This window comes from Pinus tabuliformis, chromosome 7 (genome assembly GCF_031772625.1).
Source record: "Pinus tabuliformis cultivar Carrire ecotype Pingquan chromosome 7, CPIR1, whole genome shotgun sequence".
Lineage (NCBI taxonomy): Eukaryota > Viridiplantae > Streptophyta > Pinopsida > Pinales > Pinaceae > Pinus > Pinus tabuliformis.
The window spans coordinates 1,727,735,677-1,727,751,566 of record NC_142293.1 but is presented as its reverse complement, the minus strand read 5'-3'; the positions used below and the strand labels follow the sequence as shown (position 1 = coordinate 1,727,751,566).

At 35.3% G+C, this 15,890-nt stretch overlaps 1 protein-coding gene across 9 annotated transcripts in view; it reads right to left on the bottom strand.

The window, feature by feature from the left end:
- Window positions 1-8,783, bottom strand: part of FEI1 (Leucine-rich repeat protein kinase family protein) — a 211,627-nt gene extending 202,844 nt beyond the window's left edge. Inside the window, exons 1-2 of one of the 9 annotated variants that reach the window (XM_089460401.1) lie at window positions 8,454-8,783; window positions 7,204-7,517 (exon numbers count right to left, since the gene is read on the bottom strand). The gene's annotated coding sequence lies outside the window, so the exon portion shown is untranslated. Of the gene's footprint in view, window positions 1-7,203; window positions 7,518-7,775; window positions 7,945-8,083; window positions 8,345-8,453 lie in introns of those variants that run through there. The other 8 variants (XM_089460397.1, XM_089460393.1, XM_089460399.1 and 5 more) reach the window with 8 other exon arrangements.
- Between the last annotated feature and the right edge of the window lie 7,107 nt (window positions 8,784-15,890).

Here is a 15,890-nt window from a genome sequence, read left to right as displayed (position 1 = left end):
AATCTGAATCTACTGATAACTTCAAAATATGTATCATAAAAGTAGCCTAGGGTTTATTGTCCATTATCCGAAACTTCTTCAGAATCTCAATTGCTTACTTACCCCTGTTCGAGGACCAGCTCACCTCAACTCAGCCAAACCTCCAAGACCAAGAAATAACGCATGAGGTTGATGTCCTTCATGTCAACTTCACTTGCCAGTTTCTTCTTGCACCATGCGATAGAGTTTTTTAAACTAACTGTTAGGACCAGGTCATCTACATACAACACAAATATAAGCATATCAAATTTATCATAATCAAACAAATAATACAAGTTAGGACCTGCAACGGTCTTAGTGATGCCCATAATCTGTAAGTACTCATCAATCCATGAGTACCAAGCACATGGAGGCTACTTTAGCCCAGAAAGGGCCTTCTTCAACTTGCACACATGGGTATCCCATCCATGCAACTCAAAACATCCTGGCTGATTAATGCATACTTCTTCCTCAATGACTTTAAAGAAAATATGTTTTACACACATCTAATATAAAGGGCAATCAAATACCAAAGCTAACAACATGATTGTATCTATCATGGCATCCCACCATACCTTCTCACCTGTTGTCTCCTCATAACTGGAAGACTCTACAACAAAAATGGAATACATCAGTGCAACATAATTAGGAAACTTCTTACAACAATGATGCACCTGGAAAGAAGTCTTAGGCTCTCCTACTTCCTCATGTGCCCCCTGTGTTGTCTGGGTAAGCCACCTGGACCTCCTCGCTGAACTGGAAGGGCAAATTGTCTCTATACCTACATTGGAATCTAACAGTGATCTAACTCTCATTTATTTGGAATCAGCAGATCAACATTTGAAAAAAATAAGCTTCTCAACCTCCTCAATCTCTGCTAGAGGCTCTTGAGACTTAAAAGGACCCTATATCGTCATCGAACTTGACATCCCAGCTTACAACTATAATCCACTAGGATGGAATGTAGATTCTATAAGCCTTAGAAGTCTCATTGTATTCCCCAAAAATAGCCTTCAAACTAGAGGGTTCAAAGTTCCAACTTAATTCATCTCCCCTTAGAAATATGAATATATTCAAGACAACCAAAACATGAAAATGTGAAACCTGTGGTTTCTCAGCAGTAAAAGCTGCTTCTCATGTATTGTCCTTTGATAAACATATTATGCTAGATATGCCATAGAAAAGAGACAAAGCATAGGAGGACTTTATATCTAGATGACCTTATTACTATACAATACATGACCAATTCCACTACTTGTTTAGACTCCCATAACTCCCTCTCAATCGTTTTCTAATATCCAAACCAGTGGTGCCTAGCATTATACTTGGGAGAGGCCCTCAGCCTTAGAGCCCACGTCCTTTGGCCCCCTACTCAACCAGACACTACTCAGCAGATCATCCTTCTTCTCGGTGCTTCCTATGGATAGGGGCTCAAAGAGAAAGGCTTAGAGCAACACCATTCCACCTCCAAGACCTGTTAGACAGCAGAAGGCACTGCAACCCTCAGTAATGAGACCACCCACAGAAAAAAGTCGTACAAGGGTTCAAGACACTGTACACATAACTAGTGGGAAGCCCCCCTCCACCAAATCCAAACAATGGTTCACCTCTTGTAGACAAAGGAGCACTTCCTGAGTTCAATCTAGCTCCTTCAACCAAATTTCTAAACAAAGATTCTTTCCTTCAATCTTGGATAGTAGGAGAGACTCACAGTTGACTTCAAAGATTGACCTTATCTCTCTCTGGCCCACAACAGGCTCTTGGAGAACTAAGGCTCTTTCCTACGAGCTCAAGTCAAGGGCATGGTACTTCCTTTCTGCATTATGGATCATGGCATCATCCAAAGGAAGCAAAAACATTATGTGTGGACATGTGACAACCACTTATAGATGTGTTGGAGCACTTGCCTTACAAAATATTGCATGCATGCATTTCAGTCTAATAATTACCAACTCATAACTTGTAAGTCTAGTAGTTGCAACTTACTTAAAGGAGGGGTTTGCCATGTTCAATCACCACCTTTAAATATAATTCTATCATTATTGCACTCTCATGCCTACCTCATGCATGGATCGTATTTTAGAAAGATAATCCCTTAGAGAATTTGCCCATTGCCTTGAACCTACTTCGTAGGCATGTAGAATTGTTATTCTTAAAGAAATCTGGCTTGGGGTCTTTGCTCATGCATTCACACTAACCACTGCAAGCAATTATGAGTGGGTGGGCTATGATAAAAGATTTCCAGTAGATTTGTGTGGGTAAGATAGGAAGACCAGTCATATATTGGGAAGAGTGCCCTCAAAATGAAGCTGGTTTAGATTTTTCATGGTGGATATAATTAATAAGGGGGAAAAAACAAACAAACAAAAACAAAACAAGCATATGCAGTGCATGTTCGTTGAGGTTGTTTATAGCCTCTTTCCCATGATCATTACAGAAGACAGTTGTATTGAGTTTATTTTCCAGCCTATTCAAGTTGGAGGTGACTTCAGCATGTTTTCATGCAAATAAGATGTGCATGCTGATCAGAAAAGCAAACAAGTTTTGTGAGGAAGGTGCACTCTAGGGAGCATATTTTCCAGCAGACTTTGTTGCCATTCTTAGAGAACATAATCCTTCCAGAAGTAGGAGCACTTAAATCAGTCATTGCTAGCAGATTGTTGTTACTCCTCATATTATATGAGGTCTTACACTCATGATTTACATCATCATAATTGTGATTTTCATCACAACCTGGTTCTGTTTGTGATTTTCATCGGACATTCCTTGAGGCATTCAGATGATATTGATGGAGCATTGGATTGACAAAGGAGCATTATGATTCGTCCACACACTATACTCTACACTTCCCTTGTGACATTTTTGACCACCGCCAATGGTGGGGGCTAAGGTGTCTCAGAGGAAGTTGTTTTCAAATTTATTCACCTGTTGCCCCTATAGCATATCACCAGGAAGAGATCTGGTCCATGGATTAATATGGAACACCTTGGTATGATGATGTTTATTTTCTTCATTGGTGGCTTACTCGTCATCGTTCATGGTTATTTCAGTTTAGCACTACATGTATACACTCTTTATTGTGGTGGTATAGCCTAGTCGAGGTTATGGTGATACACTTATTCAAGACATATTGTTAATTGGTGTGGGGACGCCCTAGGTGACATTAGTAGTTTGGCATTAGCATGGCATCATTTGGATGATTATTGATGTGATTGAATAAACCACCTCCTTCACAATGATTTTTTTCACACAATGGGAATATTCTATATGGCACTTATTCCCCCTTCTTGCATGAGTTTCTATGACAAGTTGGGTAACACCCTTGGATATATAGACTATTCCAGCATTTAAAAGGCATGTGGCATGCTTATTTATTATTTGCATGAAGCGCACCTCTCCTTGGCACATATTCTCATGGTATCTAAGCCTCCTAACATCTAATTGGGGTATAATTTTTTCCTCAATTTCATCGAGAGTGGTGCATCCTAGCTTATATGCTTATTTTGAGCCTTGGGATAGCCTCTTTGACTTGGTTGACTTGATATTCCATGGAGCACTCCATTTGTTCGTAGTGGATGTCACATAATTTGAGGTTTTGTTGTACATATGCCAGATTTTTTTATCAGTCATCTCCTTCTCTTTTGGCCTTTGACTTGGTTTTAACAAACTTTGCACATAGATCTATGCTCACTTTGCATTCCTGCACTTTCCTAGTGAGGCATCCTATTATTATATTAATTTTGCATACATATCGAGGCAATGGTTGTTATATTCATCTTAAACCCTAGCTTTTTTCCCTATTTAGGATGAATTGTTATGGTGCCAGGAGGCTGCACCTGTTGGGGCTTTTCTAGCTGCATGTTGAGCAACTTGACATGGTCATGTTACTAATTATAGAGGAGGTGTCCCTTCTTGAGGATATGTTTTCTTTGGAGATAGAGACATGTGCGATTGCGTTTGCTGTTGATCATTATTTACTATTTGTTGGATTTGTTTGCCAGGGATAGGTTAGAATGTATATTTTGTTCATACATTTCCCCAGAAAGATCACAACCTAGCTAAGGATATTATTATTTTATTATGAGGAGGTTCTGAGCTTGTTATCTATATAGGAGAAGTTCCTCCTATTGTAATGGTTGTTGGAAGATTATAGAGACATTTGAGACTATAGCTTATAAGATTTTGAAAGTTTATTGGAGCTTGAGATTTATGCATTTGGATCTATATTGCTGAAGATGATGCTGCAATTTTGGATTCTTCAAACATGCTATGAGGGCTTTTAATCACGCAAAGCTGTTCCTTACTTATGAGAGTTCATTTGTGGCACATTTGCATTTAAATTCTTTATGTTTCCTGCTGGAAAATGTTGAAGGAATGTCATATTTCTTAGTTTGACTGCAATTTACATCTCATTGTAGCAATCATACCCTCTTGATGTATTTGATAATTTTCATTAATTAGGGCTTTGAAACCCTTTTCTGCATTTTTGAACAGCCATATAAGGATGCAGTAATTTGTTCATTTCAATTTCAGTTTGCCCTTATTTCATGAGAAAGAGTGCATTAAATCATTACCTCATAGACCCCATTTTCCCAATAATAGTATTGGGTGCTAATCTCAATTCTCAACCGCCTAAAAATACTATACAATCAACCTCTTTCTTTGCTGTTCTACAAATCTGAAAATTTATAAAGTAAAATCAGATTTCAGATTTGTTCTCCGAAGACTCATCTTTCATTCCCTGTGATCAGTATTTAGTTGTCTTAGGATTTCTTAGGAATTTTCCCTCTTGTGCCGGAGGCGAGCCAGCCAAAAGCATGTGAAGAGCTACAGTGGTGACATTGGTTAGCCCCCTAGGGTCTTACTTGAGCTTTAACCCTTTCATCTCAAAAAGAGCTTGGGTGGTAACATTTTCAAGGATGAAGTCAATTTCCCAGATTTATAAGTCTATGCTTCAACAAATTGACAAGTTGTAAAATTAAGGCTTTTGCTATACAAAACTCATCTAATGACTCCATGAGACAAGAACACATCTCGAAGTTACTCAACAAAGAGTTAATCTCAAAGGTTAGCCCAAAGGTTTAGCTGGAGAAACATTACCACAACTTACAAGAGAATAAAAAGGGCAGCTCAAGCTTCTCAAAGTAACAATCTTGAATTTCTTGAAGATATAAAAGGATTTTTCAGTGATTAACAGTGCAGCCAAATCACAGAAGAATCATGTCCTCATGGAAGAGTGATCCATACAAGGCCTTGGATATAACATGTCAGATGAGTATCATAAATAGTTCCCTAAGTTTGTTGATAATATTGTTATAATTGCCTAATGAACACATCACAATATTTTGAAGATACAACCAGTGAATGTGGTATTCCAAATAATAATGACAACTATGGTTTACGAATTGTGATGATTTCAATGGTTTATTTTTGAAACAATGCGACAAAAAGAAAGGTGGAAGATTGTTGATTAATGCACTCCACGAGATAAAATAGAAAGGAAATGAAACAGTGAGGGAGATTAATCTAAAGTTCCAAAAGCTATTGGACAATATAACTCAAGACTCAAGAGATTAATCCCAAAGGCAAAACTATCCTCTTGTATTATACAAATGCCTTTGAGGGCAATTTCGGTTTTTATTTTATAGACAAGGCCTCAAAGGATTTAAGTCAGCCAACAGTTGGAAGGTTATATAGATGCAAATTTTACTGCTTTTGATAAAATAGATCTATATGGTTCCTCCAGGGCACCAACATCAAAGGCTGAAACCAAACCTACAGCCTTAAATTCTACAGATCTGGCTCTTGATGCCATGACATCTTTCACTGAGACTCTTAAAGAACTTACTAGCAATCTTACTTGGCAACAAACAATTCCTCATGCTTTTTCTAGCTATTTGAATTTTGTGGTTGTTTCCTAAGAGACATCATGCAACGGGGATCGTGTTGCTAATTTTATGCACTAGTTTTTAATTGTTCTTTCACTCGAGGCACATATTCTCTCCCTGTGCATTTGTTTTGAATTGTTCTTTCACTCAAGGCAAATATCCTCTCCCTGTGCATTTGTTTTGAATTGTTCTTTCACTCGAGGCACATATTCTCTTCTTGTATTTGTCTCGAATTGTTTCAATTTGCTTTGCAGGAGAAAACCTAATTAAAGAAACTAATACCACCTTATGCAATTTTATTTACAGTCATTGAGTGCTTTCAGGTGCTTAGATGGTAGCTTAAGTGCGCTGATCTAAATTGATTTTATATCATATCTTAGTCATTAGAAAACTGTATACACAAACCCTAGGGCACTCCCCTGACACTGTAAAAGCACCAATACAAGTGGAGAGAAATATAGAGGTGACAGAGCTAGGTCACCTATAATTATTACTGGGGTGTATTCTTTCTTCCAGATGCAGACTTGTGTGATAACAGATTTGTCTGACTTCTACAACACAGCATAAATATAACACCTTCCAAGTCATCTATTGATCTGAAAGGACAAACCAAATAACAAGTAAAAATGTCTTAAACAATAAAACGTAACTCGGCTTATCAGTTTGTGGGGGGTGTAAACCTGCCTTTATTGAATCCATGACAGTTCAATTTAATCAGCAGCCCAAAACAAACCACACTTACTACCTAGTAATCATTTATAAAATGCGGTGATTTACTAACTCCCATACCTAGACTTCAACACAATGCCACACACCCAGCCAACTTACCTGGCCTGCGGGAAGTGGTCCCTAATTTTGTAGTATGTTAAACTGGTCTATGTAGTTCATTTAATGATCTACGAGGTAAGTTTTTCAAATCTAGAATCTGGCCCTGGGTACAAATCATTGGGTTGATGCAATAGCATCCTCCCTCACTCCAGTATCCTCCCTAGTGAACGTTGTCTCTGTGATGCTTTTTTAATTGCAAGTTCATTAAAAATCAAATTGGCATATTCCTTGTTGAGGATTTCGTTCCACATTAATGACTATCCGAGGACAAAACAGAATATCATATGTAATCTTTAATATGATATTCTATATTGAAGCTAAAATTATTCTAGCAACACATGATCCCAGTTTGAATATAACATTACATTTTAACAGAATTCAGCATGACACTTTATTCAGTGTCATGCCATAACAATACGCATCTGATTTATCGGCCTATGTGAACTGAAAAGTGGGGTGCTGTGCTTACCCTAGCCAATGCCACAGTTCTACGAGATCCTCAGCCTCAAATCAGCTGCCTTTGCTGCTACATAATTGTCAGCCATTCATGAAGTGCTTTTATCTGTTTAATCATTAGTCTGCGATAATCCGTGTTTATTTCTCTACTTGACCCACCACAGCTTAATTGATTCTGATTTGATTTTCAGCAAGCAAAGCTCAGGGCTCAGATTTAACTCTGTGTTTAAGAGGCAACTGCGTTCTCACCGTGACTTGGGAAGTCTACACCGGCTGCTTGAATCATCGGCATGTAGCAAGCTGTCTATACTCCCGTCAACCATCCACCTGCGAAAACCATGCTCACTCATTATTGCTAAATGGCATACCAAAATTAGCAGTAGCACAAATAAGCAATGAAGCAAAATTGAATTTATAGCGTCAACTATTGGGGAATTCATGCTGCACCACACACTCAGCCAAACTAAGTGTCCTAATTAATCATTGTTAAATGGCACACCACAATTAGCATTAGCACGAATAACCAATGGAACAAAATTGAATTACTAGCTTCAACTATTGGGGAACTCGTGCTACACCACTCACTCAGCCAAACTAAGTGTCCTTTTATAGCTTGTGCTGTTCTGGTCTTTTGCATAGTTGTTGTCATTACCCTAATTAACCGGTGGCCTTTGGCAGGTTGTCATTGCCCTAGTAAAGCTGTCTCACCTCTAAACAATGACTACTAGAACTCTTTACCTACTTTGCTACTTACTAAAGAACTTAGCAATGTATCGCTCTACTACTAGATAACGTATGAACTTAATAAATTCTTCTCTCACATCTTGCAACCACAAATCATCTACTACACAGACTATTACTTCTAACCTAAAATGCTTAAGTGTAATACGCACAGTAATCTTAATTTATTCAGCTCGCTGCCAAGTTACAGAACACCTAATTGCGCGGATGGCAGTAAAATTCAGACCGTCCTGCACGAGAGGCTAACGTCCACCAACCTGAATCCACCTAGAGAATTTGAAAATTCTAAAATCTCCACACAAGACGCATTTGAGGGTTTCCTGTACCGGAACCTAAAGGCTCTACAATGTGCGTGCCATCTTCAACAAACATTCAAGTTTCAATGGGAAATCGACCATTAGATCTCCCACAAAACGCCAAGCCTTGAAACCCTAGGTTCCCGGACTCATTAAATAACCACCAATTCGACGTAATCAGAAACATTGATAAGATCGTGAGTAAAGACAAGAGCAGAGCACTCACCGAGCACGTACTCGAACCCACGGCAATTGGACGAGCTCCAGATATTCACCGGACTCGAACCCGGACCTCCCAGGGTAAAGTAACGGCCAAATCGGAGGACTGTTGACAGAGCATGAACAAAAGGGCAAAAAAATGAATAAACGAAGGAACGCAGTGGGCCTTTTTCTTCTTGTTCAAGATAAGCAGCGGCAGCGAGAGGCCCGTTGGATTCCCTGTATTGTGTTCTGCATTTGTGGGGTTGTCAGATAGTGTTGTGTATACTGCATTTGTGTCAGTGTGCATACTGCATTATGTCAGCGTCTGATAGACGGGTGTCTTGTGTGACATTGTGTATATGTTCAGCGGTGTTGGCCGCCTTACTATTTTACTCTTTTTTCAGTCCTTCTCGATCCCGTGCTCTTGTCATGTCCGGATAGTGACAGGATCTTAAGCATTCGGACACAGCCCCTAGAATGTAGGGCTCCGGACCTACGAACTGAAACTAGTTGTTAAAACAGTGTTGGTAGGGGTAATGTTTTATAATTAGATTGATCCTGGTTCTGTTCAGGATAACTCTCACCAGTTACCGATTCTTTAGATTAAAAAAAGAAGGTAATATTTTATAATTTTTATAAATGTTAATAATTATTATGTCTATGGGATTTTATTTTTTTCCAAGAAGTTATCCTGGGCCAACGCCTTGGAAGAGTCAGCTTAATTCAATTATCCCAGTTTAACTCCAGGAAAATTGAATTTACATCTCATGACATTAGGGTTATTTTTTTCCAAGTAATTATGGATGGTCAATGTGTTGAAAAGATCAGCTTAGTTAGCTTATGGAAAATTGAACCTACACCTCATGATACTAGGATTATTTTTTTCCAAATAGTTATGGTAAATCAATGTGTGGAAAAGCTCAACTCAACTCAACTAAGCAAACTCAAGAAAAATTGAACCCACACTTCAAAACAGAATGCCTTAAAAATTATATGTGATTTACAAAGATACTAAAACTTACCAATAAAAGGTTAAAAAAGTAAAGCAATAGTTAAAATTAGAAAGAGTCCATTTATAACGCTTATCAAAGTGCTTTTTAAAAACAACTTTTAGGTTGGTAAAGTGGTTTGGTGTGGGTGACAATGCTAGCATGAAATGGAAGGACTTGTATTTTAAAGTTATTTAAAAACAACTTTTAGGTTGGTAAAGTGGTTTAGTGTGGGTGACAATGCTAGCATGAAATGGAAGGACTTGCATCTTAAAGTTATTTTTGGTGGCGATGGTAATGTTGGTGTAATAATAGGATTTGCATTTTAAAATTATCTTTGGTATAAGTGGTGAGGTTAATGTGACATTAGGGACTTGTATTTTAAAGTTAACTTTTTTGGTGTGGGTGATAATATTAGGTATTTTTTATTTTAAAGGTGATTTTTAAATTGGTAGTCTATTTGGGGTGGGTGGTTATAACTTTTAAATCGATAACATAATTATAATTAGAATTGTTATATGGCATATATCTTAAAAGTCAATATTCATATTTATTTTCTTTTTCTTTTTTAATATTCTCTTATAACGGCACAAGAATGTGCATATTTTTTAATTCATGTGTAATATTTAATGTGAAATCCTTCAAATAAAATGATGTCACAAGGGATTCCACTTCACTAATATCATTCAAGACTTGCACTTATTAGAGTGTGAGTCTCTAGACAGTCACAAAGTCTGAGATCACCTTCTTATGGGTCGCCATCCTTATCTACTTATGAGATGTTGTCATCATCCATTGATGAGTTGTTAGTGAGATCTAGATCCAAAGGTGGTCGAATAAATGTACCACAGATTGAGATCATGATATGAATGTATGTGTTGATATTGGTTTAAGCCTTTTCCACCAAGTTCTTGTATAGTGGTTACTCTATTTCTTAACAACACTTAGTACCGATAGCAAAGATTGTCCCACATATACATGGAAGATAGTGCATGAGGAATGAAAAATGTCTACGTGGGATTTGAACTTTGGTGAGAGAATATCATGATCCTTGTTTAACCCCCAAACTAAGAACGTGTTCATAGATTAGCAGAGCTTATGATAGTGATCGCATTGTTAGTAAAACACTATGGACTTGCACCTTGGAGGTAACGTATGAGTTGGCGATGCTTTTAGAAAGGGTGACAATGTTAGTCATAGATGAAAGACTTGCACATTAAGGTCAATCCCTAACTAGCAAAAATTTTAACATGGATAAGAATGCCATTACTAAATCTAGGACTTGTACCTTAAAGACAGCAACTTAAATTGATAAAGCTTTTACTCTACATGGTATTGCTAGTGTTAAATATGGGACTTGCACCCTCAAGCTAATTTCTAGATTGGCGGGGCTTTTGGGTGGTGATGTGATTACTAAACTAATGACTTCCACCCTAGAGGAAAAATTTGAATTGAGAAAGTTTGTTGTGTAGCGGACAATGTTTGTACTAAACCAAAGACTTACACCTTAAAACCAAATTTTCGAATGGGAAATTTTTTACTATGGGTAGCAATGTTAATATTACACTGAGGATTTGCACCATAAATCCAACCTCTAAAATAAAAAATTTGTAGTGTTGGTGCTGATGTAGTACTAAATTGAGCACTTGCATCATGATACTAAGATTTGGAAAGCATTTTAGTATTAATGGTGACGCCAATACTACAATGGGGTCTTGCACCTTAAAGTCAATGACTAAATTAGTGAAGATTTTGGTTGAAGGGGGATGTTAGTACATGGGTGGGGACTTGCACCTCTAAAGTAAATGACTAGAATGATAAATCTTTTAGTGTAGGTGGCAAAATTAATACAAGATTACAAACTTGATATCAAATTTGTGATGTATATGTAACTTTCACTTCAACGTATCACAACCATTAACATAAAACAATAACTTATTACATCAACCATACAGTCAAAACCCCTAAACACATTATTTATAATAAGAATCAAATTATTGAAAGAAACTTTATCTTTGACATAATCTCAATGTTAAACATGGTCACAAAGTCTTTACAAAGCAACAACATGGTACCAACTTTCACAATAGTGATAGTATTTTTTTTACAATCTCTATGTCCTCATATCAAAGTTTGAACACATTCCTTTCGATTACTTTACGTTAGATGTATTTTACTAATTTGACAATAACAACTTTGATCATTAGTTGAAATGTCCACGATCATTGTCCCATTATACAAGACAATTAATTAACTAGTCAATGACATGAGAGACATAAACAACTTTAATCACTATCCATGAGTCGACTTATAATAAATGTCCATGGTCACCACTAAGTATTATCATAAATATAATGGACTAACTTAGAAAAGTAAACACTTACATGGAATATATACACCCATAGGCACATGAATACCCATGGACTATGTCCAATTCTCTAAAGCTCATACTATAATTGTGCAACCTAAAACCAACCCTTGATTGGGTAAGGACATGCACACCCTAAAGCTTGTTTACTAACTCCATGGGCACTTGCACAACCCAAGACTAACCCTTGTTCATCTAAGGATTAGCACTCCCTAAAGCTTGCTTCTTGACTTTATAGGCACTTGCACAACCTAAGACCAACCCCTAATTCGACAAGGACTTGGACACCCTAAAGCTCACTTCATGACTTTATGGCCATTTGCACACTCCATAGTCAATGTCTTGATTAGTTGGGGATTTGCACACACTATAACCAATTGTATACTTATCAAGAATTTTCACATGAGTGTAGGTAATGCCTCTTAAAGTACATGTGTCTCATAATTTTTATTTACATGCAAAAGCAATTTTGAAATTTAAAAAGTTTAAGGCATACATAGTGCCATATAAACCCTTCTTATTTCAAAATGTTTCTATGCATGAGCTTATTCACAACACATTTCTATTACACACTATAAGGAAGGAGAATGTTAATATGTAACGAAAATCTATTAGGTTCAGGGGATCAGTCTAACTAATTGCTACCAATATTAATAGCATTCGATTAGTTTTATGTTGACAAATATTTTGTTTAAATCACTTCAAATTGTACACATTGATTTATATTCATAAATTTATTAAGAATATTACACACAAATATAAATTCTTTTTATTTTTATTTTTTTAAAATTAAAATAGCAATAATAATAAAATACAACTAGACATGAACCCATATAATAATATTATTTTCAAACCATTTTTTTTTCAATTAAAACAAGGGCTATATAGTAGCTTAATATTATTTTCAAACCATTTTTTTTTCAATTAAAACAAGGGCCATATAGTAGCTAGTACCTACGGCTTAGCTTAAATATAGCTTAATTAAAATAAAAAATAATAAAGACAAAGATTTCATCATAAAAATAATACAACTAATCAAATATTGTATTGTTGAATGCCATCACTCAAAATTAACAAATATGATTAACTAATATTGTTTATATTAACATATATATACTTTAATATATGTGTTTATTTTTTATATATTTATGTGTTTTATTTTATATATATATGTGTGTATGTGTGAGAGATTAAAATATAGATCTGTGACTTATTATGGATCACAAAAGTCTTAGATCTATGATTAAAATATGTTTTCAATATGATAATAAGTCATTTTAAATTAAAAATATGGAAAAAAAAAAACTAGAATTCATGAAGAAGAAAAAAATAAATAAATAAATTAGTAATTAATTGAAATGGAAATTACTAACGACCCATAATAAGCTTTCAACTAATCATCTTACAAATAAATAAATTTAAATAATAATAAAATGAATTCTCAATATTAAACTATAAATAAATAGCATAAATATTTGGTCTAATAAATAATCAAAAACAAAACTAAATGCCTAATACTTTACCTACAACAAATATAATAATAATAATAAAATACAACTCGAAATCAAATCGTATAAAAATATTATTTTCAAGTCCTATAATTTTAAATTTTAAATTAATACTGGAATAGTTGTGGCACGGGAATGGTGGGGCTAAAGCGAAGAGAAATGGTTACCTCAAAAAATTAAATAATGGTTTGGTTTTCAAACCCAAATGATTTTAAAATTGAATATATTTTAAGACGTTGGAATAGTTGAGACGCTCGAACGGTGAGGTGGGGAAAGAGCGCATTTTATTTGACCATTATTACATTTCAAAGTATACATTTTGGACATTGAAATAGTTGTGACATGAGATTGGTGGGGTCGACAGATGAGGACCATGGTCAAGGACATGAGGAGTGAATCTTTTTTTAACTTTTCAAACTTATGATTGACACGTGCTTGGCATTAACTTGGGAAAGGCATCTTTTACTTCACTCAAGTGAAAACGCTGGTGTTAGTGGGAAGAGTAGGTTAAGTATGAGTGATTAAAATAAAATAATGATTTTTTAAGTAAAGGAAAATTTATTATAATTTAGTTGTTAAACTAGTAGTGCGATAGATATTATTGTCAGTTATGTGTTAATGTAAGTTGTTTCATTATTGGTGGTATGTAATGGGTAGGCTTTCACTCCTGTGATGGTTTTGGGTCGTTAACTTGTTTTTTTAGGTCAAAAGAAAATGAGTTCTCAACCAAAAAAAAATAATTTTTTTAGGTCAAAAGAAAATGAGTTCTCAACCAAAAAGAAATAATTTTAGAGCATACGCAAGACCCAGAATAAAATATATATATATATATATATAATTTTGTTTTTATTTGAAATTTAACAAACAAAAAAAAATGATATTATTTAAGTAGTATGAGATTTTTTTTAGTATTATATTGTTGTTGTATAAACCAGAAATTTTTATGTATTATATTTTATATTTATTATTAATAAATAAATAAGATGAATAAATTTTGATTTGAAGCATCGATATTGAAAATAGTATTTTGAGATGATTTTTTTTTAATTGAAAAAAATTGAGGAAAAGTTTTCACTTTAGGGAATTTGATCCCCTCTCTATGCATGGTAAATTTGGAGGGAAGATAAATTTGGGCTAGTGCTAATATCACTTTCAATATTAATGCCCTACACACACAACACATACATTTCAAAGTGTAAATGTGTGTGTATAACTAAAGCATCTGGCCCTCCAATAAGGAAGATTAAGATATTCTATAGGTTGGAGGGAATATTAAGATATTATGTTGTTTAACAACAAGCCTAGATCCATCTAACTTTGGATATATCATGCCCAAGAGTGATCAAATTAGTATTTTCAAATATTAGAACTTTGGTGTGGAAATATTTATGTCTTTAAATATTTTAATAAATCCATGGTATATGCTTTTTCCTTATAAAGATTTGTTTTATAAATATTTAATTAAAAGTAAAAACTTTTGGAGCAAGATTTTCCATATTTTGTATTGAATTACCTTTTTTTCCTTGATTTAAGAAATGGAATTGGCTTTAGTAAAGAGTAAAGATGTTTAAAGTTTTACCAATTTTGGAATTTTAATGTGGTAAAAAAAAATTGTTGAAGGTAAATTTATGATTCATTCAAATTCAACGAATATGGTAAATGAACTATTAAACCCGAGAGTAGAAGGAACTCACTTAATTGTTGTGTTAATCCATTTTTACTTGTTTATTGGTTGTAGAATGTGCCTCTCGACGCAACAAGACTCAAAGTCATTACAACAATATACTCAATATAGTCTCAACATGTCACTTGCAAAAATCGAACATGGGTGGGGAGGATATTATCACACAAGATAAACTCAATTAATTATATGTGTGCACGCACACATAGGGCGAGACTTAGTTGACCTTAGACACCCCTTGTGGTAGTGTAACCCCCGTAGTTGACTATGATCCTAAAACCCTACATTGCACCCCACCCCCTACCTATTCTACAAGACTTGGTCAGCCCTTGATGCCCCTTGGGACAATGTTACCCCATAGTTGATTGTCCCAAGGGGTGAAAAGGGTCGGCCAAGTATTACACAATAGGTGGGGGACAAGGGGCACTGGAGAGATTGAGGCTTGTAGTCAACTATGAGGGTTACATTGTCCCAAGAGGTGTCTAAGGTCAACCAAGTCTTGCATAATCATGGTGACAACATCTCACTATTGGGAAAATCATTATTGCGTCCAACATTAGAGTTGGCTTAGCTTAGGCACAACCTAGTTTGAAATGTGTGTGTGTGTGTTTGGGGGTTAAGGGGCGAAGGGAGGAGGCAGAGGAGGCACTTGTCAACTCCATGATGAGCATTGAAGGAGTTACATATGTCCCTCATATTAAGTAATGCACCATTTAAATGTTTCAACTATATGAAAATTTTTACTTACAATTACTATATAGGTATAGATATAAAGTTGACATAAAATTATTTATGGTCAATATTGGAAAAAAAATGTCAATAATATAAATTTTAAATTCCACATATCAATTTCAAGCTGAGCATAAAAGGAATTAAACATCTCCCTCGTGTTAGGTCGTAGAAAAAGCCTTTTGGC